Source organism: Orcinus orca, chromosome 10 (genome assembly GCF_937001465.1).
Source record: "Orcinus orca chromosome 10, mOrcOrc1.1, whole genome shotgun sequence".
Lineage (NCBI taxonomy): Eukaryota > Metazoa > Chordata > Mammalia > Artiodactyla > Delphinidae > Orcinus > Orcinus orca.
Genome location: NC_064568.1, coordinates 11,265,670 through 11,291,767, shown reverse-complemented (window position 1 = coordinate 11,291,767; position 26,098 = coordinate 11,265,670). Strand labels below are relative to the sequence as shown.

At 49.4% G+C, this 26,098-nt stretch overlaps 1 long non-coding RNA gene across 1 annotated transcript; it reads right to left on the bottom strand.

Moving 5' to 3' along the window:
- Positions 1 to 2,146: 2,146 nt before the first annotated feature.
- On the bottom strand, positions 2,147 to 26,098 carry LOC117203194 (uncharacterized). Its single transcript, XR_004485861.2, has 3 exons — positions 25,738 to 26,098; positions 25,250 to 25,315; positions 2,147 to 2,313 (listed from the first exon to the last, which is right to left on the bottom strand). It is a non-coding gene; the product is annotated as an uncharacterized LOC117203194 (long non-coding RNA).

Genomic DNA, 26,098 nt, shown 5'->3' with positions numbered 1-26,098 from the left:
AAAGCACTCCATATACAAAAACTTCATTTTCACAGCAACTCCATGAGGTAGGTTTAATTATTATTCTCCTTATATGGTTAACAAAATGTAGGCAAGGAGAGGCTAAGTAACTTGCTAAAGCCACACAGCTCCGGTGGTGAATTGGAATTTAAACTTTGGCAATTTGGCTCCAGAGTCTACGCGCTTAACTACAAAACCCCATTGCCCTTCCCGTTAAATAATAGTGATGGTAATCATAAAAATAATAATAGTAAAAGTATAATAATTGCCTCAGTTACTACCCTATTTTGAGTACTCTCCCTATGCCAGGCACTATATGAAGCAGTTTATGTGACTTATCTCTACTTCCTATAGCAACGGAGAAGGGTAGGTATTTAATAAGAGGTGAAAAAACTGGAGCTCAGAGAGGAGAAATCTGAGCCTCATCAGAGGTTACACATCGTGTGAAGGACAGAGCTAGGCCCTTTCTCTGGTACAGAACTGCTTCTAAACTGAGCTGCTGTGACGTTGGGCTTGGGCATGCATTATCTCATTTAATCCTCAAAATAGCCCCATGGAATAGGTACTATGATCCCCAGCGGGCAGAGGAGATAACTGAAGCTCAGGGTAAAGTTATTCACCCGACTCTTTATTTGCTTCCTGACAAATGTCCCCACATACCATCCTGCAGCCAAAAATGGGCCCATTCTCTAATTAAAGAACTAACCCTGACGGACTACTGGAGCTTGGGGCGGGCTGGGCACTTAGGTTGACTACACTGAGAACCAGAATCTGGGTTTGAGGAAATTCTATGTCAAATGTTCTGGGATGGGAGGAGGGGCCACTCCTTCCCCCACATCTCTCTTAAGGTTAGGAGAGGGGCAGGTAGAGGGGCCTGGGACAGTAGTTCCCTATGGACCACTTGGGACGAGGCACTTCTGCTGGACGGAGGGAGGGAGGCTGGGACTGAGTTCCCAGCTCTCTTGCTGGAATGGAGGCTGGAAGGCTTGGAGACCAGGTCACCGCAGCCCTTTCTGTCCCTTGCATGTTCCTGCAGCCCACGCACACCCTGGCCCATCTCTACGGCCCTTGGTCAGCTCCCCAGTACGTGGCTGGTGAGCGGTAAGCAAGAGGTCTCTTCTCTGTGTGGAAGGGGGGTCAGAATCTCAGGCTGGAGCTTGCCGGCCTGCCAGGTTTCTCCTCAGGCCTCTGGAGCCCCTTCCAGGCTCCAAGAGACAGACCGCGCTGCGTTCCCAAGTGGTTGCACATAAAGACTCTGTGTTAACGGGACCGGCATGTTCCCCAGAGACCCAGAACTCCCCAGAGTGCACATGGCATGGAGGGAGGGCAGGCTCTGGGCTTCTCACCCCCTCTTTAGCTGCAGCAGCTTCCTGTTTCTCTGTCCTAAATATCGTAAAGATTTGTTTAAGCAAGAATTCCATTGCTAAAAAACATCACAGAATGTTTGGAAGGCACCAAACTACAGCCCGTTCCTCAGGCACGGCCTTCACCTCACCTACCTCTTCCTCCGGGTTCCAGAGGGAGGCTGAGGCCACTCAAAGCCAAATCCCCCCTTCGGCAACACCCCCCCCCCCCCATTTATCCCAAGCCATCTGTCTGGCCCGACTGCCACAGCAGAACATGAGCTGGGTGAAGCCTCTCCCATTGGCTATGCAAGCCACCAACACGCTGGTCCATCCAGTCTTGTGATGTGGCTGGATTGGGGCCCAGGAGGTTTCTTCCGCTCTACATGGGGCCCTCAGGGAATGAGTCACCAGCCTGCTAGGTAGGTGGGGGCTTGGCCTCAGGCTGTGGCCAAAGTGATGGGGACAGCCAGCCTCGGCTACTCCTGAGAGCCCTGCTGTTCCACCCTGCACCTACCTGTAAGAGGGTGAAAGGGAAGACACCTGTGCTTATTTATTTGTTTGAAGAGCAAATACGTTTTTTTTGGAAACCACATTATGGTATATGGAGGTAGGGATCTCTGGGGAATTCAACGGGGGGAAAAAGGAGGGAAAACTACTACTTTTCCTGGAGGGGGGGCGGGGGGGAGGGGAGATGTGTGTTTCTTAAAGTTTTTAATAAAATGTCTAATATTTTTGTACCTTTTTTTTTTTTACTGTGGAGAATTTAAGACATATAAGAAAGTAGACAGAAACAACAGAAAGACAAATGACCAAATTTTAAAATGGGCAGAGGACTTGAACAGACATTTCTCCAAAGAAGATGTACAAACGGCCAAGAAGCACATGAGGAGATGCTCAACATCATTAGTCATCAGGGAAATGCAAATCACAACCACAATGACATGCCACTTCACACCCACCACGATGGCTACAATAAAGAAAAAACATGTTAACGAGGATGTGGAGAAATTGGAGCCTTCCTACATTGCTGGTGGGAACGTAAGATGGTTCGGCTGCTGGGGAGGACAGCTGAGTGACGCGTCAAAGAGTTAAACATAGAATGACCGTATAACTGCAGTTGTGCTCCTAGGTATACGCTCCCGAAAACTGAAAACAGGTACCCTGACAAGGACACGTACAAGCACGCTCCTCATAGCACTATTCACAATAGCCCAAAAGTGGAAACAGCCCAAACGTTCGTCAACAGATGAACGGATAAACATGATGCGGTATATACACGCAAAGGACTAAAAAGAAATGCAGTACTACACGCTCTACACTACAGTGTGTATACGTAGCATGACACAAACTACGACATGGACGAACCTCAAAAACATGATGCTCAGTAAAAGAAGCCAGACAAAAAAGTCACAAATACTATGAGTCCATTTATAGGAGATATCAAGAATAGATAAGTCCACAATAGATAAGTGACAGGACACAGACAGATGGCTGCCAGGAGCTGGAAGGACGGAGAAATGGGGGGAAATTGCTTAATGGTACAGGGTTTTAATTTGAAGTGATGGAAATGTTTTGGAACTAGACAGAGGTGGTAGCTGCACAACGCTGTGAATGTACTAAATGCCGCTGAATCGTTCACTTTAAGGTGCTTGATTTTATGTGAATTTCACCTTAATAAATTCTTCCTTTAAGTAAACAGAAGAGCATAATGAATCCTCTACGTATCAGCTTTTCAGCTTGAACAGTCATCAATTCATGTCCAATCACTTTCATCTGTAATATATATACTATCCTGCTTCCTCCATTCAAATATTATTTTGAAGGAAATCGGGACATTATATAATTTCATTTGTAAATATTTCACTATCTCTCAAAAGCAAGTATGCCATTAAAAAATTACTACAATAGCGTTATCATACCTAAAAAAAATTTAACAATACCGGAAGGGAAATTTTAAGAGCTAGAATTTTCTGAATAGACGTACAGCATAGTTTCAGAATCTGAAAGCACAAAAAGTGAACAGTGAAAAAAACTGTTCTCCTGTCTTGATTCGTTCTCTTTAATCTTGATCTCTCTGGCCCAGCCAAAATCACCGTAAATAGGCAGGTAGGTACTGTTTTTTAACTTATGTTAGAGCTTATCAGTGTTTATACATGCAACTACAAATGAGGGCTATCACTTGCCTCCTTTTTTCATACAAAAATAGCATGCTATTTACATCATTCTGCACACATTTTTTAAATTGAAGTATAGTTGATTTATAATATTATATTATTTTCAGGTGTACAGCATAGTGATTCAGCATTTTTGCAGATTATACTCCATTATAAGTTATTATAGGATAATAGCTATAATTCCCTGTGCTATACAAAATATCCTTGTTGCTTATCTATTTTATACATAGTAGTTTGTATCTGATAGACCCATACCTTTAATTTGTCTCTCCCTGCACTTTTTTTTTTAACATCTTTATTGGAGTATAATTGCTTTACATTGTTGTGTTAGTTGCTGCTGTATAAGAAAGTGAATCAGCTATACGTATACATATATCCCCATATCTCCTCCCTCTTGTGTCTCCCTCCCACCCCCCCATCCCACCCCTCTAGGTGGTCACAAAGCACCGAGCTGATCTCCCTGTGCCATGCGGCTGCTTCCCACTAGCCATCTATTTTACATTTGGTAGTGTATGTATGTCAATGCCACTCTCTCACTTCGTCTCAGCTTACCCTTCCCCCTCCCCGTATCCTCAAGTCCATTCTCTACGTCTGTGTCTTTATTCCTGTCCTGCCCCTAGGTTCTTCAGAACATTTTTTTTTTTTAAGATTCCATATATATGTGTTAGCATATGGTATTTGTTTTTCTCTTTCTGACCTACTTCATTCTGTATGACAGACTCTAGGTCCATCCACCTCACTACAAATAACTCAATTTCGTTTCTTTTTATGGCTGAGTAATATTCCATTGTATATATGTGCCACATCTTCTTTATCCATTCATCTGTCCACGGACACTTAGGTTGCTTCCATGTCCTGGCTATTGTAAGTAGCCTGCACTTATTTTTAACCTATGATATCTTGGGGAGCTATTCCCATGAATACATAGAAAGGCTTGGAATTCTTTTTACAACTGCATATGATTTCACTGTATAGATATACTGTCATTTACTTGATCAGTTCCTTATTACGGACATTTGGGTTACTTCTGACACTTCACTATTACCAACAGGGCTGCAATGACTAATTGTAACATATGGATGTCACTTTGTATGTGTATAATGATATTTATGGGATAAACTCCCAGACGTGGGACTGCGGGGTCATAGCATGAGCATCTGTCATTCTGATGGGTATCACCAAAGCTGTCCTTCATGGGGCTGTGACGGTTCACATCCCTTTAGCCTCCCAGGAGTCTTACTGCTCTGGGAGAAAACTTGCAAGGGGCGCCAGAAGCCTTGGAACAGGTATGTCTCGAGACGAGGTGATTCCACTTCCAGGAGTTATCACAGGGAGGGATTCATCAAGTTTTCAAAGATTAAGCTACAGGGCTTCCCTGGTGGCACAGTGGTTGAGAGTCCGCCTACCGATGCAGGGGACGCGGGTTCGTGCCCCAGTCCGGGAAGATCCCACATGCCGCGGAGCGGCTGGGCCCATGATCCATGGCCTCTGGGCCTGCACGTCCAGAGCCTGTTCTCCGCAACGGGAGAGGCCGCAACAGTGAGAGGCCCGTGTACCGCAAAAAAAAAAAAAAGATTAAGCTACAAAGATGGACATCTCTGTGTCATTCATAGTTTAAAAAAAACCTTGAAAATCAGAAAAGTGGCCTACAGGACACTGGTTGAATAATTCATGGTATGCATGAAGGTTGGAACGCTAAAGAGTCATGAAAAGTACAATTGAGAAGGTAAATTTCTAATTGTTAAGGGGAGAAAAGTAGGTCACAAAACAGTGCTTTCAGAATGCTCCCATTTTAGAACAAGAGAGTAACATGCACACTTTTAAATGTTCTCTCTCTCTGCCTCAATTTCCACACCTGTAAAATGAGGGCAGTAATAATCAGCTCACTGAGCTATTGTGAGGAATAAATGAGTTAAAATTTTTAAGGTGCTTAGAACGGTATCTGGTACAGAGGAAGCTTCAAGTCAGGGTTAGTTAAAATTAGTGTTATTATTATCACTATTAATTATATTCTAATTGCATAAGAGAAAGGTCTGGCAGACAATACAACAAAATTTTAACCGTCTCAGCAAGACTTGGAGTTACTGTTACTTTGAAAATTTTTGCTTTTCTTTATTTTCTTCTGTCTCTCTCTCTCTTTTACAATGAACATGTGTTATTTCTGTAATATATATTATTTCGTGAAGTGCAAAAGAAGGGAGAAGAATGGAATTCTGAGGTAGTCTTGGAAATCTACTCAACGGAGCCCCAGAAAATGATGTGGAAAGAAAAGGCAGGAGGCTTTCTTGATCTGGCAGCTCAGCCTTGGGCAGGGCCAGTCCTACACACTAGGAAGAAGGCAACTCCCTGTGACAGGCAATTGGAGGGAAGGGGAAGGCGCTCCCTGACCACATGCACAAGGTTTTTAGGGACTTTAACAATTAGAGTGATGAAAGAAATGTGCAAATACAGCCAGTAGCCCATGAGGGTCTTAAGATGGGGGCGTGACTCACTGCCTGCTGTGCCCCTAGTCCCCATTCTGAGACAGGGCAGAAATTCAGTCAATGTTTCCTGAATGAACAAGGCTCTGCTGTCTGAGCTTGGGAACGTTCTTTCACCTCCCTGAGTCTCAGTTTCCTCCACCACCAAATGGGGATATTAGTGATCTTGCAGAGACTGTTGTGAGGATAAAAAGAAAAATCTGTACATAGAGTAGTAGCCCCTCGCTCAAATGAGGTACCAGGCAGGTACCTGGCATTTGTTGAGCAAATAAATGAAAAGAAGGAATGACACTGACAGGAGCTTATTCACACTAAAGTGTGAATGACTGACACCATTTTTTCCTAAAAAGCAGCTTGGTAGGGCATAAACGGAGAAGCTGGAAGAGATCTTGTATATAAGCCAGACTCCATGCTGTGTGCCGCGCTAGGCACTATGCATGCATTTATCCTGTGTACTTTCCATCTGACATGTACAGAAATTTAGTCCCTTGAGATCAAGTGACTTACCCAAGGTCACACAGCAAGCAGACGGCACAGCCAGGATTTAAACCAACGCATGGCTCAAAAGTCCTTGCCCAAAAGCCCTGGATATCAACATGGACAGTGGCATGAGGAGGGAAAAGGGTCTGGGGGGCCCATCGGAGTCAAACTCCGCACTCTGCATCACTCCAAACCACCCCAAGGGCAGACTGAGCGTGTGCCCAGGGCACTAGGAAAGCAGCCCAGTTCCCTTCCATCTTCCCCCTTGCTGGAAAATACTTCCACTTTGATATTTCAAAGGAAAGCCTGGGGATGAATGCTCATGAAGCAAACCAGGACCTTATTCGTTTTCTCTACATTTAAGTTTAGTGTTTTCTGTTTGCATGTCCTATGGGCAGGAAACACCATAACACGTATGTCTTAGGACATTAGGACTTAATTCCTCTGGGGTCTTAGGGCCCCTCCAGACCTCACCCAGCTCCTGCTGTGCTATGCCAGGCCCCCAAGAGTCTGAGGGGGAGGGAAAATAGGGACCCCCCACCCCCTGCTTCCCTCGGGCTCCCAGGCTGCGTGCGGGTGCTCCCCAGGGCCGCGGCCTCAGCTCCCCTGACCCGCAGCTTCTCACCACCCAGCCTTTAGACAAGGCGTTCACTGCCCAGGCCTGTTCCAAGCCACCGGCTCGAGTCCCAGCCAGTCCAGGCCTGTTGCAATGAGTCAGCCTTTCACTGGGGAAAAACGTGGTGACTGGCCTGCAAGTCACTTTTTCCAGCTTGGCCCTCATCCTGAGCTAGGTTTAGGGAGGCCTTCCTTTTTCCCTTTGGGATTCTACTGCCTATGAGGTGTTCCCCAGGGGTCCTGGGAAGCCCGGGGGCTGGAATTCCTTTATGGGTCGGTAGTTTGAGTTGCTTCAATTGAGCCAGATGAAGGTCTCTCGACGTATCCACCTGGTCTCTCCACCCACACAAGGGAGAGTAGAGGCCACAAAGGTTAAAGCTGCATCTCCTACACAGGTGAGTGCAGGATAGCCCCGCGGGGAGGGCTGGACCCAACAACATCCACGCTGTCAGGCAGTGGTGGGAGAGCAACCCCGGGTACCTGGAGCTTGGGCCACACTTGGCCCCTTACCAACTAGAGTGCTTTTCTGCAAGATGATGCTCCCTCGGGCCCCTTGAATTTTAAAGCAAGCGCTGTTACCTTCTGCGAACCCGCCTCCCCCAAGCTCCATGCCAAGGGTCAGGTTTCAGAGCTGTTCACTTAACCAGCCTTTCTGACTCACCTCCAGCTTCCCCGAGGTTCCTGAGGCCTTCCCTGCAAAGCTATGCTGAGTGGATTCTCCCAGGATGGTGGGGTAGGAGGGAGAGGCCATGACCATTAGTCAAGAGGTGAGGGCAGGGTTTTGGCCCTTGGTGGATTCTGGAGCAAATTCTTTCTCTCCAGAGGAAATACTAATCTCTCTGAGTCTGAGGGCCTTGCTTAGAAACTTCTCTTTGCCTTTGTGATTAGTGAAGCTTAACCTCTCAATCGTTCATTCATTCAGGCCATGGGCGTTTACTGATACCCTTTACTGACAGTCAGGTTCTGGGCTTTGGGGCTGCAGTGGTGCACAGCACAGTCATGCTCCTGCCCCCACGAAGAGGAGCATCTGAGGGAGACACAAGTACTGACCAGATCACAACACAAGCAGATACCAGCCATCCACAACAAATAGGAAGGAAGAACACACGAGGGCAGACAGCAGGGCCGGGTGAGGTCTGCGGTGTTCAGAGAAGGCTCGCCTGAGATGGGACGGATAAGGAGGATGTCTTGTTGTGTGGGAAGGGGGTGAAAAATGGTGTTTGTTATGGGTTATACTGTGTCCCCCCCAAAGAGAGGTTCGGGTTCTAACATCCCAACACCTCAGAATGTGACCTAATTTGGAAACAGGGGTCTTCACAGAAGTAATCAAGTTAACATGAGGTCATGAGGGTGGGCCCTCATCCGATGTGACTGATGTCCTTATCAAAAGGGGACATTTGGACATGGAGACAGATATGACACAGGGAGGATGCCATGTGAAGATAACGGCAGAGATCAGAGGGAGGAATCTACAGGCCAAGGAATAAAAGATGGCCAGCAAGTCACCCGAAGCTGGGGGAGAGGACTGGAACAGAAGGGACCAACCCTGCTGACACCTTGACCTCAGACTTCCAGCATCCAGAACTTGAGACCATACATTTGTGTTGTCTAAGTCACCCAGTTTGTGGTCCTTTGTTACAGCAGCCCTAGCAAAGTGTGTTCCAGGCAGAGGAAATTCCAAGTGCAAAAGCTCTGAAGGTAGGGGGTGGTGAGGCAGCTTTGACAAAGAAGTTACCCCTGGCTGGAATGCAGAGTCAGAAACTCCTTTATCTCTAATGAGAGGGAAGTGGATCAGTGTGGGTGCCTCTGGCGACGATAGGGATAGCAATAAAAATAATAACCACCTTGAAGATCTATAGAGTGTATGAGATAAGCCTGGAGAGGGAGGAAGTGACTGAGCTTGTAAGAATGAGGATTGGAGCCTTTAACCCTAAGAGAGAGAGAAAGCTATCAGAAATCGCAGGGCAGGTGACCTGGCATCTACTTTGAGCTGTGTTACCTTGGGCAAATTGCTTTCTGTCTCTGTGCCTTAGTTCTGTGATCTCTTATCTGGGACATTCCATGACCATGTGATTAGCAGTGTGCTTAAGGTTGCCATCCTATGTGTGAGAGGGAAGAGAGAAAAAGGAGTATCCAATATCATTTTTGTTCTTGTGGAGCTTATAATCTACTGGGGGAAATGACATGCATTCAGGTCAGGGCACAGTCAAAGTGCTAAGTGTGGTAAGAGGACAGCCTCAGACATTCTCAGGGGCTGAAGTGGAGGCTCCCCGACTGGGGTCCTGATAGCTGGGTAGGCCCCTAGTGTCTGTGTCTGTGCTGTGCAACTCCGTCTCCCCTTGCTGCCCTCCACCCCCTATAGCTGATTGATCCCGGGAAGAAACACATGACCCAAGGTGAGCCTATCAGAATCTTTCCATGAGATTTTTTTTTTTTTTTTTCATTTTTGGTTTGGATCTAGGGAAGAAAATTCAGTTTCTCTCTAAGGAAACAGGATGTTCTTGATGGCCATGTTTCCTGTCACATAGAGGGAGCTGGTTTGAGGGAACAGAGCTGACAGGCAGAGAGAGAGAAGAGATAAGATGGTAGAGACAGCCAGCAAGAGAACACATGAGTGAACCCCTCAGCTGTCCTGAGGCCTTGCCTGCACTTCTGCTTTTCCTGTGCACACACCAGTTACCCCCAGAGTCATCACCCCACATTTCTATTTTTGCCTAAGCTGTTGGAGAGGAGCCTCTGCGGCTTACAATCATGATAGTTCTGACTCTCCCTGGGTCTGCTGTGTGAACTGTTTGTTAATGAAGTGACAGAGACCCTGCACTTGGCCCTAGTGTGTGTTATCCTGTCAGGGACCAAGAAGCTGGCCCTGCCCTCCTAGGAAACTCTCACTGGGGCTGTGAGAGGCTGCCCTCACTGTTATCCTATGCAAGGCATTTGGGGCTCCGGGATGCCTCCATGAGCTTTGCCTCATTTGTTTTTGCTCTGCAAACCCTAAAAGGCAGAAGTTACCACCCACTTCCCATCTTACTGTTGAGGAAACTGAGCCTCAGGGGAGGAGAAATAACTTTGTGTGTGAGTGGTAGAGCTCTTTGTAAACCCTCTGGTCCTTAAGACAATGCACACGAGACAAAAGTAACCCTGGGCAGTTCCAGCTCTGATCAGAGAAGGAATAATTGTCCTTCTTTCATGAATTTATCAGTAAACATTTTCCTGCCGATAAAGAAGAGAAATTACCAAAGGTTGGTGTAGAGTCTAAAGTGAGAGTTCAGGAAGGCAGGCACATCTTTCATCTCCACGAGCCCAGTAATAGTTATACACACGGCATTGTGAGATGCTTAATAAATGTTTGCTGAAAAGGATAAGAACGATATCTCATTTATTGAGTACTTACTATGTGCCAGGCACTGTTCTGAATGCTTTGTAGGTAGTCATTTAGCTAACCATCACCCAGCCTGATGACGTCGGTACTATTATGCCCACTTTAGAGATGAGAAGACTGAGGCAGAGAGAAAAAGTGGGTAACTTGCTGGACTCACACAGGTAGTAACTGTCAGAGCGACCTCCAGCTACCCGGTTCCCACGTGCACTCTTAACCATTGGACTATACTGACTGTTTCTGAATGAATGAACAAAAGCACACAAGCTAGTTACAGACACACCCATATACATGTGTTTAAGGAGAGCTTGCAGTGGAGCAGAGCAGAAGGGGAGGAGAGCCATGTAGTAGTGAGGCTGGGAGAAATTTAAGCTCCATAAAATTCTCCAAATAAGTGGGTTGTGAATGAGCCTTAAAGATGGGTAGGACTTTTGAACATCAAAAGAAAGATATGGACACTTCGGCCTGGAACCTCCTTCTTCTCAAACTCGCGTAATAATTGTTTTCAGGACTTGAGAGCTTTCTCTGTGCCCAGCACCCTACCTACTTCATCTTCTGCATCTTCCCACCCCCTTGGTGCCAGAGGCCTCCCTATTCACTCTTCTGAACTGCTCCCTCACCCTTGCAGTCCAGAGGAAGGTCAGCCTCATTGGTCATTCTTTTCAAAGCCACAGAATCTTCCCTTGATCATGACTGAAGTTGCTAAACCAAAAATTGACCTACACTTATGGCGTCTACAGGCCCAAAGAATTAAGACCAGAAAGACCGAGAACTCTGGCCTGTGAGTGGGCCAAGACCCAGACTTGGACTGGATCCATCGATGAGGGTTGAAGGGCTTCCGTGGGGATGGCAGAGCCCGGGGTGGTCACTTTATCTGCAGCTGTCTTTGCTGGAGGACTAGATTTCACTCCCTATCTCTGCTGGAGATCTCTCGAGCACCCATTGCACCCTGGTGCGGAACGGCCTGCTTGTGAGCTTTGAGGCCCAGCCAACCACGAGACAAGAAAAGACACGGCCCAACTTCAAAGGGCTGCAGAAGACCAGGGCAGTCGAGCAGAGCCTGGTGACCCCACGGTGAATCTGGCTGCGTCAGGATCAAGCCAGCGTAAGGCAGGATGGGGCCCTGCCCTGCGGGCTTGAGGAGCACCTAAAATGTCAATGGAGATTTGATAGGAATTTGTTTTCCATGCAGCCTCATCTTTCAGGAGAACCACCTCTGGGGTCTTTGGGAGGAGTCCAAGGGATAAAAGTCCTTTTGGAGAAAAACAACCCTTAAAAAGTGCACCCTCAAAACAGACTCATGCGCTTAGCTGTGCACCTGAAACTGTCACAACATTGTTAATTGGCTATACTCCAATATAAAATAAAAAGTTAAAAAAAAAACCAGGCCCATAGATGCAGAGAACAAACAGGTGGTTGCCAGAAGGGAGGGGTTCAGGGGTGGGGGAAATAGGTGAAGGGGATTAAATGATAAAAACCTCCAGTTATATAATGAATAAGTCATGGGGATATAATATACAGCATAAGAAATATGGTCAATAACATTGTAATAACTTTGTATGAGGACAGAGGGTTACTAGACCACTCGTGGTGATCATTCCATGAAGTATGCAAATATCAAATCATTATGTAAAATACCTGAAACTAACAAGCTATTGTACGTCAACTACATTTCAATTTTTAAAAACTGTTTTAAATATTTTTTTAAAATGCACCCTCACTCTTAGACACGCGAGAACTTTATAACTTTGCAGCATTTTCTTTGCTCCTTAAGCTATGTTAAGAACTTTATTCGCACAACCTCACTTAATCCTCAGGACACCTGGATGTAGAGACGATGACACTCCTTAGTGTAAGCAATGGGGAAACTGAGGTTCACAGGCATCTTCCAGGTCATATAGCTAGTAAGTGGCAGAGCCAGGAGTCAAACTCAGCTCTGACTTCAAATTCCTTGCTCTTAACCCCGGTGCTACGCATTCACCGAAACCTGGATATTTCACTCTCACCTGTTCACCCAGCAAATATTTCTTAAGCACCTACTACGCGACAGGCACTGTTTTAGATGCTGCGGACACAGCAGTGTGGAAGTGAAACAGACAAAATCCCCTGCCCTCATTAGCATACAATACATCAACAAAATCAAAACAGCATTAAAAGGCAGAGACTTGTCTCCATTTTAGATAAGGCAACTGAGGCAGGTGTTCCTCATGGTCTGTTTATTCCCCAAATCCATTCCGTCCTGTTCTGTTGTTTGACAAATAGTCCTTGAAAACTTACTAGGGGTCAGGTGCTGTTCTAGGCATGGGGGCCCTAGGGGTAAACCAAACGGATGTGGCCCCTGCCCTCGTGGAAGTGACATTCTGGTCTGATTTCTCTTTCTGTCTTTCTAAGCTGTAGCTGCTGCTCAGGGAACACGAGCTGTGCTGACTTTCGCCCCTAGGAAGCTGAGGCAGAAGTTATGGGAAATAACCAAATCAGCACAAGTGTTGGGGATCACAGATGCCCTTTGCCCTCCCCCCTCCCCATGGTGACCCCTGACCCACAGTGTGTTAGAAGGAGCTCGAGGACAGAAGTTAGTAGCTGTGAGTCTTAACTAGCTGTGTGACTGAGCTAGTCATTTAAGCTCTCCCAGCTTCACCTTCCTCATCGCAAAATGAACACAGAAGCACCTGACTTGTTGGCAGATTTGCAAGATGATGATGAATTCAAATGAAATTATGGCTGTATGAGAACTTGCTGGATTTATCTCCTAAGTCCTATATTCTAATTTAACGTCTTTCGGTTCTTCACTTCCTATAACCACAATGCTTCAGAAAGGAGCTCAGAAACTCATTCACATGAAGGTATAAATAACAGATGAGCTTTTAAGTCCTGCCCCTCCCAGGCCTAGAGACTTTCTCATAAGGAAAAACTTCTGATTCTGGCAAAAATGGAGTAACAGGAGCCGGATCGACTCTCCTACCTGAAACAAAAAGTACCCTAACTGTGTCCTAGACAAAGCTTGATAATATTTATAAGCGTGAAAAAATACCCAGTGCCCAAGAAGGGAGAATTCCCCAAGTCTGCCCTCCAATCCAAAGAAGCCCCCGTTGGCAATATCCTGGCCTAGAATATGAGCTCCCTGAGGGCAGGCATTTTTGTCTGCTTTACTCTCTGCTGTACCCCCAGTTCCTAGAAGAGTACCCGACGCATAGCAGGTACTCAGTAACTACTTGCTGAGGAATGAATGAATGACAGAGCATGTCACACACCAGTGAGGAGAGTGGGGAGTCTGGGCAGAGCCCCAGAAATCACCCAGGGCTTCAGGTCTGCCAGACTGATCAGGTCCTCAAATCAGCCTAAGCGTGGGAGACAAGACCCTCCAAACAGTGACAGCCTCGAGGGGAGGGCACCCCTAGGACAAACCCTGTCATCGCGGAGGGAGGAAAAGGAAAGCTTGTACTGAGCGATAACCATCGCTGTGAACCACTGCTCCCCGCAGCGCCCCCTCCCTTCAGCCCGGCCTGTTTCCTGGAAGGTGAGACCCTGTTTTCTACATCCTGAACATGGAGAGGTTTCATCACTGGCTGAAGGCAAGGCAATGAAGGTTGGATGTCAAGGACCCGGTGATAAATCATGTCAGAGTTGGGGTCAGGGGGAGGCGGGCAGCTGTCGACGTTACCCCCATAGTTGGAAGGGATCTGCTCATCCATTTGTTAATCCCCTCGTTCCGCACAAAGTGATATGGGTCACTTTGGGTGGGATCACTCCTCGTGGCTGCGTGGAGTCTCCGGAAACAAAAACAAAAATGGTGGTGACTAAAAGAGTTACAAAAAGCCACCATTTCCTGAGTGATGACTTCGGAAGGCAGTGTGCTGGAGGGGCTAGGAGCGTGGCCCTGAGACAGTCTGCTTGAGCTCCCCTTCCAGCTCTACTCCTTACCAGCAGTGTGACTCTGGGCCAGTTACCCATCCTCTCTGACCTCCATTTCCTTGTCTCTAAAATAGGCCGTTGCAATGAGTTAACACATCTAAAGCGCTTAGAACTCTGTGGCTGTTTCCTTGCCTGATGTGCTGTTAAACACTTTCCAGCCTTAGGCTGAAGGGGAAATGGTACTGTGGTTGAGAGCTCTGAGTTGTAACTTGGGCACCCCCTTTTCACTGGGTGACCTTGGGCAAATAACTTACCCTCTCTGATTCAAGTAATGCAAAGTAAACTCCACGGAGGTGGGGAATTCTGTTTTGTTCACTCCTCTCTCTCCAGGGCCTTTAAGCCATGCCTGGCTCCATAAATATCTCTTGAATGTATAAATGAATACATAACAGTCAGAACTAGCTACATAATTTGCAGGGCCCAGTGCAAAATGAAAATGCAGGGTTCCTTGTCAAAAAATTGTTAAAAATTTCAAGACAGCAATGGCTGAGTTTAAAACCCACTGTAGGGCCCTTGGAAGCGTATCGTGGCCCTGCATGACCGCACGGGCCGTGTGCCCACAGAGCCGGCTCCCATAACAATCCCTACCCCATGTCGTGCACATGACAATAAGGTAAACACCGCACGCAGAGCAATGAGCACAAGCTTGGCCCAGAGCAGGCTCTCCGTGTTTGCTAATAGCACTCTCATCAGATTTAATGTCCTCCCACAGCCCTAGAGAGCAGACAGGTGTGAGCCCATTTCACAGGTGAGGGAAGTGAGGCTCAGGGGGGCAACGAAATGACTCCTTCACTGTCCCACTGGCTCTGATGGTAGGATTTGAACCCAGGTGGGGCCGATGCCAACTCGATGGTGAGGGAACAGCAAGTGCAGGAAGGCAGAAGGCCCAGCGGTCTGGGGGCAGCCGGCAAGGCAGGGTCCTGGGTTGGAACAGCGGCTCCTTCCTTAGGGCTGATTGTCCGATGCCCCCCAGATTTGTTCCTGTTGTTCAGTGGGGAACCCACAGCCCCGACAGGCTCCAAAGCTGGGAAACGGGGAGTGGCTCTGCCTGTCCTATGACACACCATGAGCAGAGGTGGGGTCCCAGCCAGCCTCCCCTCTCCCCCTCCTCCAAGCCTAGCTCAGAGTCAAGGCTGAGGCCTGGGCTAATGGGGCAGAGCCCAGGCTGGCCACGGAGGCTTGGATTTATGGGTTAAAATCCATCCTCTGCCCCTGACAGCCCCCGATGCCTCCATCCCTTCCCTGGGGTCTGGAAGGGCGCCGTGACCCAGGCCCACCTGCTTTCCCACCTCCCCTCCTCCCACGTTCCCCCCTGTTCACATGAGTCCCTCCCCGGAGCTCCCGTTAACCCACCAGGCCTTTCCCACCCCAGGGCCTTTGCTCTCACTGTTGGTCCTGCTGAGATCAACCTTCCCTGGGCTCTTTCTCACCCATCCAAAGCTAGCTCAAATGTCACCTGTGAAGAAAACCTTCCCCCAGCATCCTTTCTAAAACACCACTATAGGGAATTTCCCATCAGTCCAGTGGTTAGAACTCGGCGCTTTCACTGTGGGAGCCCAAGTTCGATCCCTGGTTGCAGAACTAAGATCCAGCGAGCCGTGCAGCGCGGCCAAAATCAACAACAAAAAAGCACAACTAGGGGCTTCCGTGGTGGCGCAGTGGTTGGGAGTCCGCCTGCCGATTCAGCGGACGCGGGTTTGTGCCCCAGTCCGGGAAGATCCCACATGCCGCAGAGCGGCTGGGCCCGTGAGCCATGGCCGCTGAGCCTGCGCGTCCGGAGCCTGTGCTCCGCAACGGGAGAGGCCACAGCAGTGAGAGGCCCGCGTACCGCAAAACAGAAAACAAAACAAAAAAACCCACGACTATACCCCCACTGACGGTCCACCTCCTCGCGCTGCGTGCTCCTGATACCAATCTGCAGGTACATTCCTTGTTGACGGGCTTATTTGCTCATGGCTGGAATCCTCCATTAGAATATATACGCGTACACTTGAGGCAGGGACTGTACTCTGGGCTCCCTCTGCCTCACCCAGGACAGTGGGCACAATATGGTGGGGACTCAGTAAGTAACTGATGAGTCAGTGGATGAATGAGTAGGTGTACAACACTGTGCTCAGTTTCCCCATCTGTAAAACGGGATTAATACCTGCTCCTCAAGGAGGATGTGTGGATTAAAATAAAGTTGCCATTGGTGGGGAGGGATAGATTGGGAGTGTGGGACTGACATGTACACTGCTCTATTTAAAATAGAGGGGCTGGACCCTGGGGCTTGAGATGTTCCCCAAGAGGCTCCATGAAGATCCAACGCAGGGAGACAGTCCTGGGGGCTGGAAGCAGAGGCCACTTGGGGCAGGAAAACTGGCCGGAAATTCTCTGAGGGGTTCCTCGTTCTGGGATTTCGCTGTTCTCTCCTGACCATCCCATGCCACTCCACCCCCATGCAGCCCCGCCCTTCCCAACCACACACCAAGAATAAACCTCATACCCCGCGAGCCTCACTGTCACAGTTTCCTGCCGCTACGGTCACGGTCACGGGCTGCCTGGGCGGGCTCTGAGGGATTTTCCAGCTCAGACAAATGCTTAGTGGGATCTGAAGCAATGTGACATAAGAGGGGCTGTGATGCAGACCCAGAAGCAGGAAAACCCCGAGCAGGCACCGGCTGGGAACTGGAATGGGGCCCTCAGAGGGCACCTGGGCTGGAGGCGCTGGGAAGAGGAACCAGGCCTTCTCTCTGACCTTGCCCAGCGCCCTGAGAGCAGCCGTCCGCAGCCTGCTGACAGCAAAGTCTTTCCTGGCCATCAGCCCAGAACAAGAAATCAACTTTTTGTCTGAAAAGCCTATGGCCCGTAGGTTCTCGTGAGTTATCTATTTCACATATAATAGTGTATATATGTCCATCCCCATCTCCCAGTTCATCCCACCCACCCCCATAACCGATCCACTTTGTGGACAGCAGAAACTAACACTACACTGGAAAGCAGCTATACTCCAAAAAAAAAAAAAAAAAATTTAAAAATGAAAAATTTTAAAGAAGAGTCTAAAGCCAGGCTGGACCCAAATGGATTCCAGTTTAGAGACCTGCTCAGACCTTGAGGAAGTTCTCTTGTCTCTGCCTGCTCTTCCCCTTCACACCGTCACCCAGAACTCTGTTGTCCTGAGCTAACCCCGGGCCACCTCACTGATACCCATCACGGTTAGATACCATCCCTAGAGGGCGATCCCTCCCTTGGTCTTTCTCTTCTAATCTCTACTCCTGATATCTATCTTTTTTTCCCAACCTGTCAAGGGACCTGGTTCCTGGTCCTGCTCTGGCTCTAACTTAACTCAGTGACATTGAACCATTTCCAGCCCTTCTCTGAGCCTTGGTGGCCCGTCTGTAAAATGAGGCCCCGGATGATCCCTTTCAACACTGACATTGTAAGATTCAAGGTTTAGAGACTCAACCTCAAGAATCCTTACCAGAAAGTACGCCGCCGCCTTGCTCCCCACCTTCACCCTGCCCCAAGAACTTGACAGAGTCACACACAGCATGACCTGCCTGTTAAGGATTTAGAAAGGTCCCTGTCCACCTTCCTAGCTGTGTGACCCTGGCCTAGTTTCTGTCCAATGGACAGAGGAGAAGATATTTGGAGGACTAAAGAGGCAAAGTGCCTGACACAGTGCCTCCTAACACCTAACAGGTGTGTGTGAACAGGAAGCCACTACGACTTTAGAAGAAGAGAATAACACGACAGAAAGTCAAAGGAAGAAAAAAAAATGGCCAAAGAAAAATCTACTTAGCAAACATTTGGAGCATCTCCTACCTGCACTGGAGCTGCAAACATGAATGTGGAGCTCAAGAACTCAGAAGTCAAGGTGTTTACAGTGGACTAGGCAGACTTGTCAACAAATGTTCTACAGTCTTCTGATTTCTCTGTTCCCCAATTTCCATGGCTGTTATGTACAGTTGTACAGGTTGTTCACTGCACAAGGGTACTGGCTCAGAGTTAGTAGGCACTGAAAAGCAGGCCAGGCTCCATTCTGTAAGCATGGGTCTACAGAACTGTCTTCCTTGGGGGTGGAGTGCTTTCTCCTAATTCTCACAAATGTGTCCTGCTCTGATCCACTCAGCCCCACAGTAACCAAAGTGATCATCTTAGGTTCAAAAGGATAACATCACCTCCCCCGCCCAAACACACACTCTCATGAGTACTCCATCATCCTTAACTTGGCCTTCAAGTTCCTTCCTAATCTGCCACCACCTCCTTCCCCCTTGTACTCCACACTACACAGACCACACACCGTTCCTCCACTTCCTTCAACAAGCCGTGCCTCCCTGCCCTTTGTTCCCTCTGTCTGGAACAGCCCCTTTTCCCTGTTTGGACATCGAATACCTCCAATCTCCAGATCTCAGTTTAGACATTATTCTCTCAAAAAAGCCCACACCCTAACAGACCAGGTTCTCCTTTATATGCCCTCACAGCTCCTAGGCTTCTCCAAAACACTTGTCAGAATTGTAATTAAATAATTAGTAGTATTCATAGTGGATGATTGCCTTTCTCCCCTATGAAATTAGAAGCTCCTGGAGCGTGGGGACCATGTTTCTTATTGCTGTACATGCTATCTATCTACTGACTCTATGCTGTAACCCCAGTACATATGGTTGGTGTTTAATAAATAATTATTGAATAAATGAATGTTGTTCAATATAATGAAGGCCAGTGGAGAGCTGATTCCACTTGTCTGAGGAAGGAGCAGGTGCAGACAGGAAAGGCTGTCGATAGGGGGGTCTCCTTGTTTCTAGGGGGCCTGGAAGGACAAGTGGAGCTCCCAGGGCACAGTGGGAAAAGGCACGAGGACTGAGCACGGGGCCCCCGGCAGCCTGCAGAGAGGGGTCACTTCTGGACCCGTGACCAACACACAGACGTCAGAGGTCCCATCTTTTCCAATTTTCTGGGTGTCACAGAGCACAGGCAGCCACTGTGCCTTTGCTGGTAACATTTATAAGAGATTCCTCAGATCTCCTGACTGGCTGAACATGAACCACTTATGCTTCCAAATTCCATCATAAAACCGCAGTGTGGTTGCAGGAACCCTGACATGCTGTCTTCACGTGGCTGCCAATCTGGGGGCAGACTGTCCTCTCGGAGGCAAAGAGGACCCTCGTGGTCCGGGGAGAGCAGACCCAGGAGGCCGTAATGAATGCCTTTTCAAGGCAACCTTAAAATGCTTTCAGCTGCGGGGCGGGCGACACGCCCCCCCTCTCCCCCCGCCCCCCGCCCCCATGGCACACAGCTTGTCCCAGTGGTGAATGTATCCCCAGTTCACTACTTTACACATGTTAAATTTAAACGACACTTTTACATGATCAAGGACATTTTCGAACCTCTTCACAGTGGGAGAGAACAGCCTAGAGGATCTCGACCCAATCCCCCAGCTTCAAGAACGATCAGCTCATGGATTTATATCCCTCCCCAAACTGGATTAGTTTAAATCAAATTCCAGATGACACAGCCTGTTATCTGTAAATGCTTCCATCGGTTACCGCCTTGCTCCCTTGGTTAACGCAAGTCACTAGAGGGGGAAAATGTTTTTAATAAAAAAGAAAGAAAATGACGCATAATCCAATCACTTGGTGTTGATGTAAATGGAACGGCTCTGTCTGAAGGAGTCACCCAGGTTGGGTCTGAAGCTCTGCTTTTGCGTGACCCCGGGCAAGGTGCCTCTCTGAGCCTCAGCTTCCGTGGGTGTAAAATGGGTATAGTAAGTGTGGGTTTGCCTCACTGAGGGTTGCTGCATAGGGAGACGTGGTTACTGTTGGCTGGTGCCTGGCCCGTGGAAGGTGCTCGTTCCAAGCTGGGACAGTAATCCCTGCTGGAGGATCCTGTCTGGTCCAAGACCTGCGATGAGCCTGGCATTGGAGCTCTGCAGAAGGCACAGCTGCTTCACCCACAGAATCAGAGCAGAATTGCTCAGGAAAGGAGGATGCCCTATGTGGGAGGGAACACTTCTGCTTGCCTGTGGGAGTGTGGAATCTCAGATCCCTGGGCCATCTTAAATTGCTTCCAGAGGCTGACCTCAGGGCTGGGTTGTTGGCTAATCCACACCACTTGATCAGGTGACCTTCGCCTTAGAATTCCACACCCTTTGCTCTGGAGGGAAGGGAAGAGGAAGGATGGAAGGGAAGACGGGGCCTGAACACCTCTGCTTTAGGAATGGGAAAACAGGCCTGGCTGGTGAACCACTAGGACCCAAGAGCTACTAATGGCAGAGCTAGGGCCCGAGGCCTCGTTTGAACCTCAGTTTTCTCATCTGTAAAATGGGGAGGCTGAAAGTGTAGATAATGACAGCTCTCATCAGAGGCTGAAGGTACACCGGGCAGAAGGCCAACCCCCGGGTGCTGGTTGGAAAGTCAAAAAGCTGCTGAGTTGTTTATTGTCTTGGGATGAGGGCAGTTTCTAAGAATCGGGGCCATGAGTTTTCTCCCAGGAGAGTTTTGAAAGCAAATCTTGCAGGGACCCCTCTCCTTAGAGACAGGAGGTCACAGCTGAGGTATCTAGCCAGATGCGAACAACTTCCCTCTCTGTTCTTGTCACACTATCCTCCCACCACCTCCACCCTCTCACCGACCTGGACTTGACCTTGCCCTAGACGGTCCTTCTGACAGGATTCGGGGCCGCTTGCCTCTCCTCACCTCAGCTGCTTCCTTCTCCTCTTTCTTACCCTGGTGGGTTCGCGTTTCACTTCTCCCTGGGGACAGCGGGTGGAGGCAGAGCTGGCCATACGTCACCTTATTTCTGGCAGCTGTGGTGGGCCTCGGGGACAGGGGCGTCTACTTAGGGTTCCACCGTCAGGCCCGCCTCCCCACCTGGCCGGCTCTGGTTTCCTCTTTTGCACCCTGGGGGGAGTCGTGTCTGCTTCACGGGGTTGGGGGGTGGAAACTAGTGATCGTGGTTTACACATGTTGGAACATCTACTCTGTGCCAGGGTCAGTCTGGGATGGATCTCCTTGAAATCTCACGACGACGCAATTTTACACACAGGAAAACAAGCTCAGAGAGACCAAGTGACTTGCCCGGGATCACAGAGGAAGCGAGGGGTGGAAGCAGGATTTGAACCCAGGTATTGGGCCTCCAGAACATGAGGCCTCAACCACATAACCACACCGTCTTCCTAAAAAGTAGCATCTGTACAACGAACCTCGAACTACCTACCACAGAAGCTGCAGACTTTCCGAACATGAAAGCGTCTCGTCCATCGCACCTCCCCCCATATCTGAGAGACACCTACAGAGTGGATGCCCCCAGCACCCCACTCCCGTGCCGCTATTTCACAGCAGGAGGGGGACGATGCCCCTAGTCTGTACTTTTATTGGCTGTATCCCATTATACTGATGATGGAAGTGGCACCTCAGGGAGGCTAAGGGACTTGGGCAGAGTCACACGGCTAGTCAGGGGCAGCAGGAAGATTTCAATGCATGCTAAGTCATTCAGTTGTTGAGCACCTCCTGTATACCAACCTTCATGTCAAGCGCTGGGTGCGCAGTGGGGTCCACAACAGAACTCCTGCCCTCTCAGGGCTTACGACCGCAGGGAGGTGAGTTATAAACTGTTTGGTGACAGTCCTTTACAGCTAGGCTGATCGTGCCCTGCAAGCCTGTCTCCCTTGCACTGCTGACCTTGAAATCGCAAACACTCAGAAGATGGCCAGATCGAATGGAAGCAGCAGAGCCACAGGGCTCTGGAGCTGGACCCCGTGGCCGTGGGTCATCTGGAGGGAATTTGCATGGCCTGCCAGGCCCCTGCGGCCTTGTGGCTCCTGATAACACCCAGCAGCTGCTGCCAGGCGTGTGGGCAAGAGGCTCCCCCCCGCCCCGGGGCTGGCAAGGGCCTGGCTGGGCCCCTGACTCACCGCCACCAGACGAGCTCTGTCTGAACACTTCCCCTCCTGTGGCTGGAACACCCACTTGGAAACCAAGGTGAAAAGTAGGGGGGGCCCAGGCTGGGATTTGAGCCTGGCATCTGCATCTCTGTGGTCTCTCTTTCTCAGGGTCTCCTCTCCTTCTCCCTTTCCCAATGAGGGCACGTTCTTTCGAGCACAGCCAACCAGGTGGCTGCCTAAGCCTGAAGCTGCTGAGGTCTCGCTGTGAATTTTTAAAAATCTGCCACCTCTTGCCTTCTTGGTCTCTCCCTCAGCAGCTCCTCCTCGGGCCTCTGGGGGCCCCTGTTCCGTTTCCCTTCTCCTGTCTCTCCCCCTCTGCTGTGCCTGCCCTGTAATTCTTCACTCACTTTGCTGGGGAGCAGAATCCCTTTCTCCCACCCTCTTACTTTTCTCCTCTTTTTTTTAAGAAACAGTTGCCTTTTTCCTGGACTTCAAAAGGATATTCCCAGACTATCTCTCCCTTCAAAAAAACATTCGTTTCGTGTGCTGTGATCATATATACTGGAGGAATCGTATACTCATGGGGAAAGGAGTATCAAGAATTATAAAAGTCAAGTACAGAGGCCGTGGGCAAGGCTCCAAGGATAGGTCAGGTCTCATCAAGCACCCGAGGACACATACAAGGGAGAAGCCCTGTGTTTGCAGGGAGTGTGGGCGAGACTTCAGTTATAAGTCATGTCTCATCAGACACCCGAGTGACAGATGTGCCCTAGTTAGCCTCCTCTTGCCAAATGCAAAGACGCACCATGAACCCTACGTACTGTCCATCTTCTGTAAAGGAAGGCTGAGCCCAGAGCAGCTTCTCTTTTGCAGGCATGTCCACTGATTTAGCCAACACATAGGCTTCTAGACTCAGACCGCCTGGGTTCCCCCTTCCCACCTGTACGGTTGAGACAGGTTACTAACATATCCTGCCTCAGTGTCCCCACCTCATAGGGCTCTCGGGAGGACTGGATGAGTGAACGTGTTAAACAACGGCTCCAGATATGCTAGTTGTTGTTCTTGGCACTCACTGAGCGTTCATTTGGCAGGAAATGTGTGCTGTGAAACGCAAAGGTGCCCAGGATCCGTGCCCTAGAGTTAGGGGGAGTGCACGGCTCGTTTCCCCTGGGCTGTCTGGCTCATCTGTGGTTATAAACAACACCCCTCCTTCACTCCCCAGGGTTTCCTGATTTAGGTCATAGGCTTGTATCACCTCCTTATTTCCGGAGCAGAGGCTGAGAGTGGATCGAGGTGGGTGGCTCGAGCCTGCAGGACACTCCGAGCAGGTGCCTGCCTGAAGGCGACACTCCTGCAGGTGCAGGCGATGCCCGTGGCCGTGTTAGCAGAGTTTCTGATTGTCCAATGGCAATCCCGGTTTTTATGTGAAATCATCGTATTTTTTAAAGGGGCTTTTTTCATAGGCTTAATTTTTTAGAGAATCATCCTATTTCCAAAGTTCAGCATCGTATGAAAATGTTTCCAAACTCCCCTCTAGTCCAGCTAAGGCACACCTGTGTTTTGGGCCAGCAGGTGATCCATTTCCAACCTTTCGACTAGAGGAAATGCCATTCTATTGAGGGGAGCAGGCCAAGTAAACAGGAGTTACCACACAGACGACAGGGTGATGACAGAGGTGAGTCGGGTGACTCAGAAGCCCGAAGAGGGGCAGCTACCTCAGCTGGCAGGTGGGAAATCAGGGAAGGCTCCCTGAAGAGGGTGACAGCTCAGCTGATTCCGGAGACACGAGTGAGAACACGTTCCAGACATGATAAAAACAACGGCAGGGACCTTTTTCCTCGCTGCTTTCTAGGTTTGGGGCACCGTTGTTAGCACCAGCTCATTTAATGGGCACAGTGACCGTATAAATCAGGTACCACTGTTATCCTCATTGGCCAGAAGAGGAGGCGGAGGCACAGAGAGGGTAAGCAACTTGTCCAAGGGCACACAGTCAGCCTGTGCTGTGGGATCCACCAGTCATGCTTTTAAGCCCGACTCTAGAACACCCCGCGGAAGGGCAGAACAGCGGGTCACAAGACCGGAACGCAAGAGAGAGACCAAGGCACGCTAACAAAACTGAAGGCAGGCCACCTAGGCTGAAGCTTGGGAGGCAGGAAGGTGACAGGAGTAAAGCCGGGCTGGGCTAAGGAGTCTGGGCTTTTTCTTGCAGACTAGAGGGAGACACTGAACGATCTGGAGACCAACACAACTTCTACTCCTCTTTCTCCTCCCCCCATTTTAGAGACGACAAAACTGAGGCCCAGAGCACTTCCCTCACTTCCCCAAGGTCACACAGCCCAGCCCTGAGGCCAAGCCCAGACTCCCGACTTCCACCAGGACAGAGCCCACCCCAGGGAGTGGTGAATGGGAAAGGGAGAAGGGCCAGAAGCAGCTATCAAGACTTTACCCCGAAGATTAAAGAGATATCTGAACAAGAGAAAGTAATCTGTCCCAGCCCTGTTACCTCGCATGCCCGGGGTGGACCTGAGCTTCTTCTCTGGCCTCGCCCCGCCCCCCACCCACAGGCCTCGTACGAAGGGAGATGGCTGGGAGATGACTCTTCCTTAGAAATCCTGGGTCTGGGCTTCCGTGGGCCCAGCAACTAAGAAAAGACAGCCAATCCGACGGCCTGAGTCAGGCCTTTGACACCACCACCGAGTGGTAAATAAAGTCACTGGAAACCAAAGCAGCCTGGTCTGTGAAAGGCCTTTCAGGGCGGGGCCGGGCCGCCCTGCTGAGTCAATTCCTACACCCGCCATCAATGAACTGGTGAACGTACGGTTGCCCCGCAAACCCGCCAAGATGTTGAGAACGTGTCCTAGCTTGATTTCAGGGCAGAGTGGTCTCACGGCCTCTGAGGCCCGGGGCTGGTGGGCCTGTGCGAATTTACACGGGTGAATTCAAACCACTTGTTCGGCTCAGGCAGCTAGAGACGCTGAACGCATGTTACGGAATGCCATACCTACCTCATGCCAGGCGCTGTTCCAGGAGCTGCGAGCAGGCGATGTCCCTGATCTCATGACACTCATACTCTAGGAGGGGGACAAAAGCAATGGATACGTCATAAAATTGATAACCTCAGAGACAGTGGGGATGATTCTAGACCAGAATTTCTCAATCTTGGCATTATGGACATTTGGGGCTGGATAAATCTTGGTTGTAAGGGGATGTGCTGTGCTTTGCAGGGTGTGCAGCAGCGTCCCTGGCCTCTGGCCAGAGACACCAACGGCAACCCCTCCCCCTGAGGTATGACAACTAAAAATGTCTCCAGACATTGGCAAACATCCCCTGGAGGGCAAAATCGCCCCTGCCTGGTTGAGAGCTCTAGCCCAGAGCTCTTCACTGAAAGCAGAACACAGTCCATGTGCATAATGTAAAATTTTACCCAGCATAGCTAAAACAGTATCATTTCAACATGTAAGGAATAGAAAAAGGTATTAAAGAGATGTCTTACATCATTTTATTCTAAGTCTTCAAAACCTGGTGGATAGTTTAAACTCACAGCACAGCTCAATCCGGAGAGCCCAGCGCGAGACCTCCCACCCCTGCTGCCGGAGCGCTGCTGAAATGCACTGTGCTCCGAGCTCATCACAAAGACAGCCTAGCAACTGGGGCCTCGTTCTTCACGTGGCCCTAGACAAGCAGCAGCAGCAACACCTGGGAACAGGTCAGAACTGAGGATCTCAGAGGCTGGGTCTGAGTCTGCATCTTAACAAGCTGCCCCAGGTGACGTGTGAGCGCACTGAAGTGTGAGAAGTCCGGGGCGAGGAAATCACGGCGCCCAGGTGCCAGGCCCCTTGGAGGTGGGTAATGCC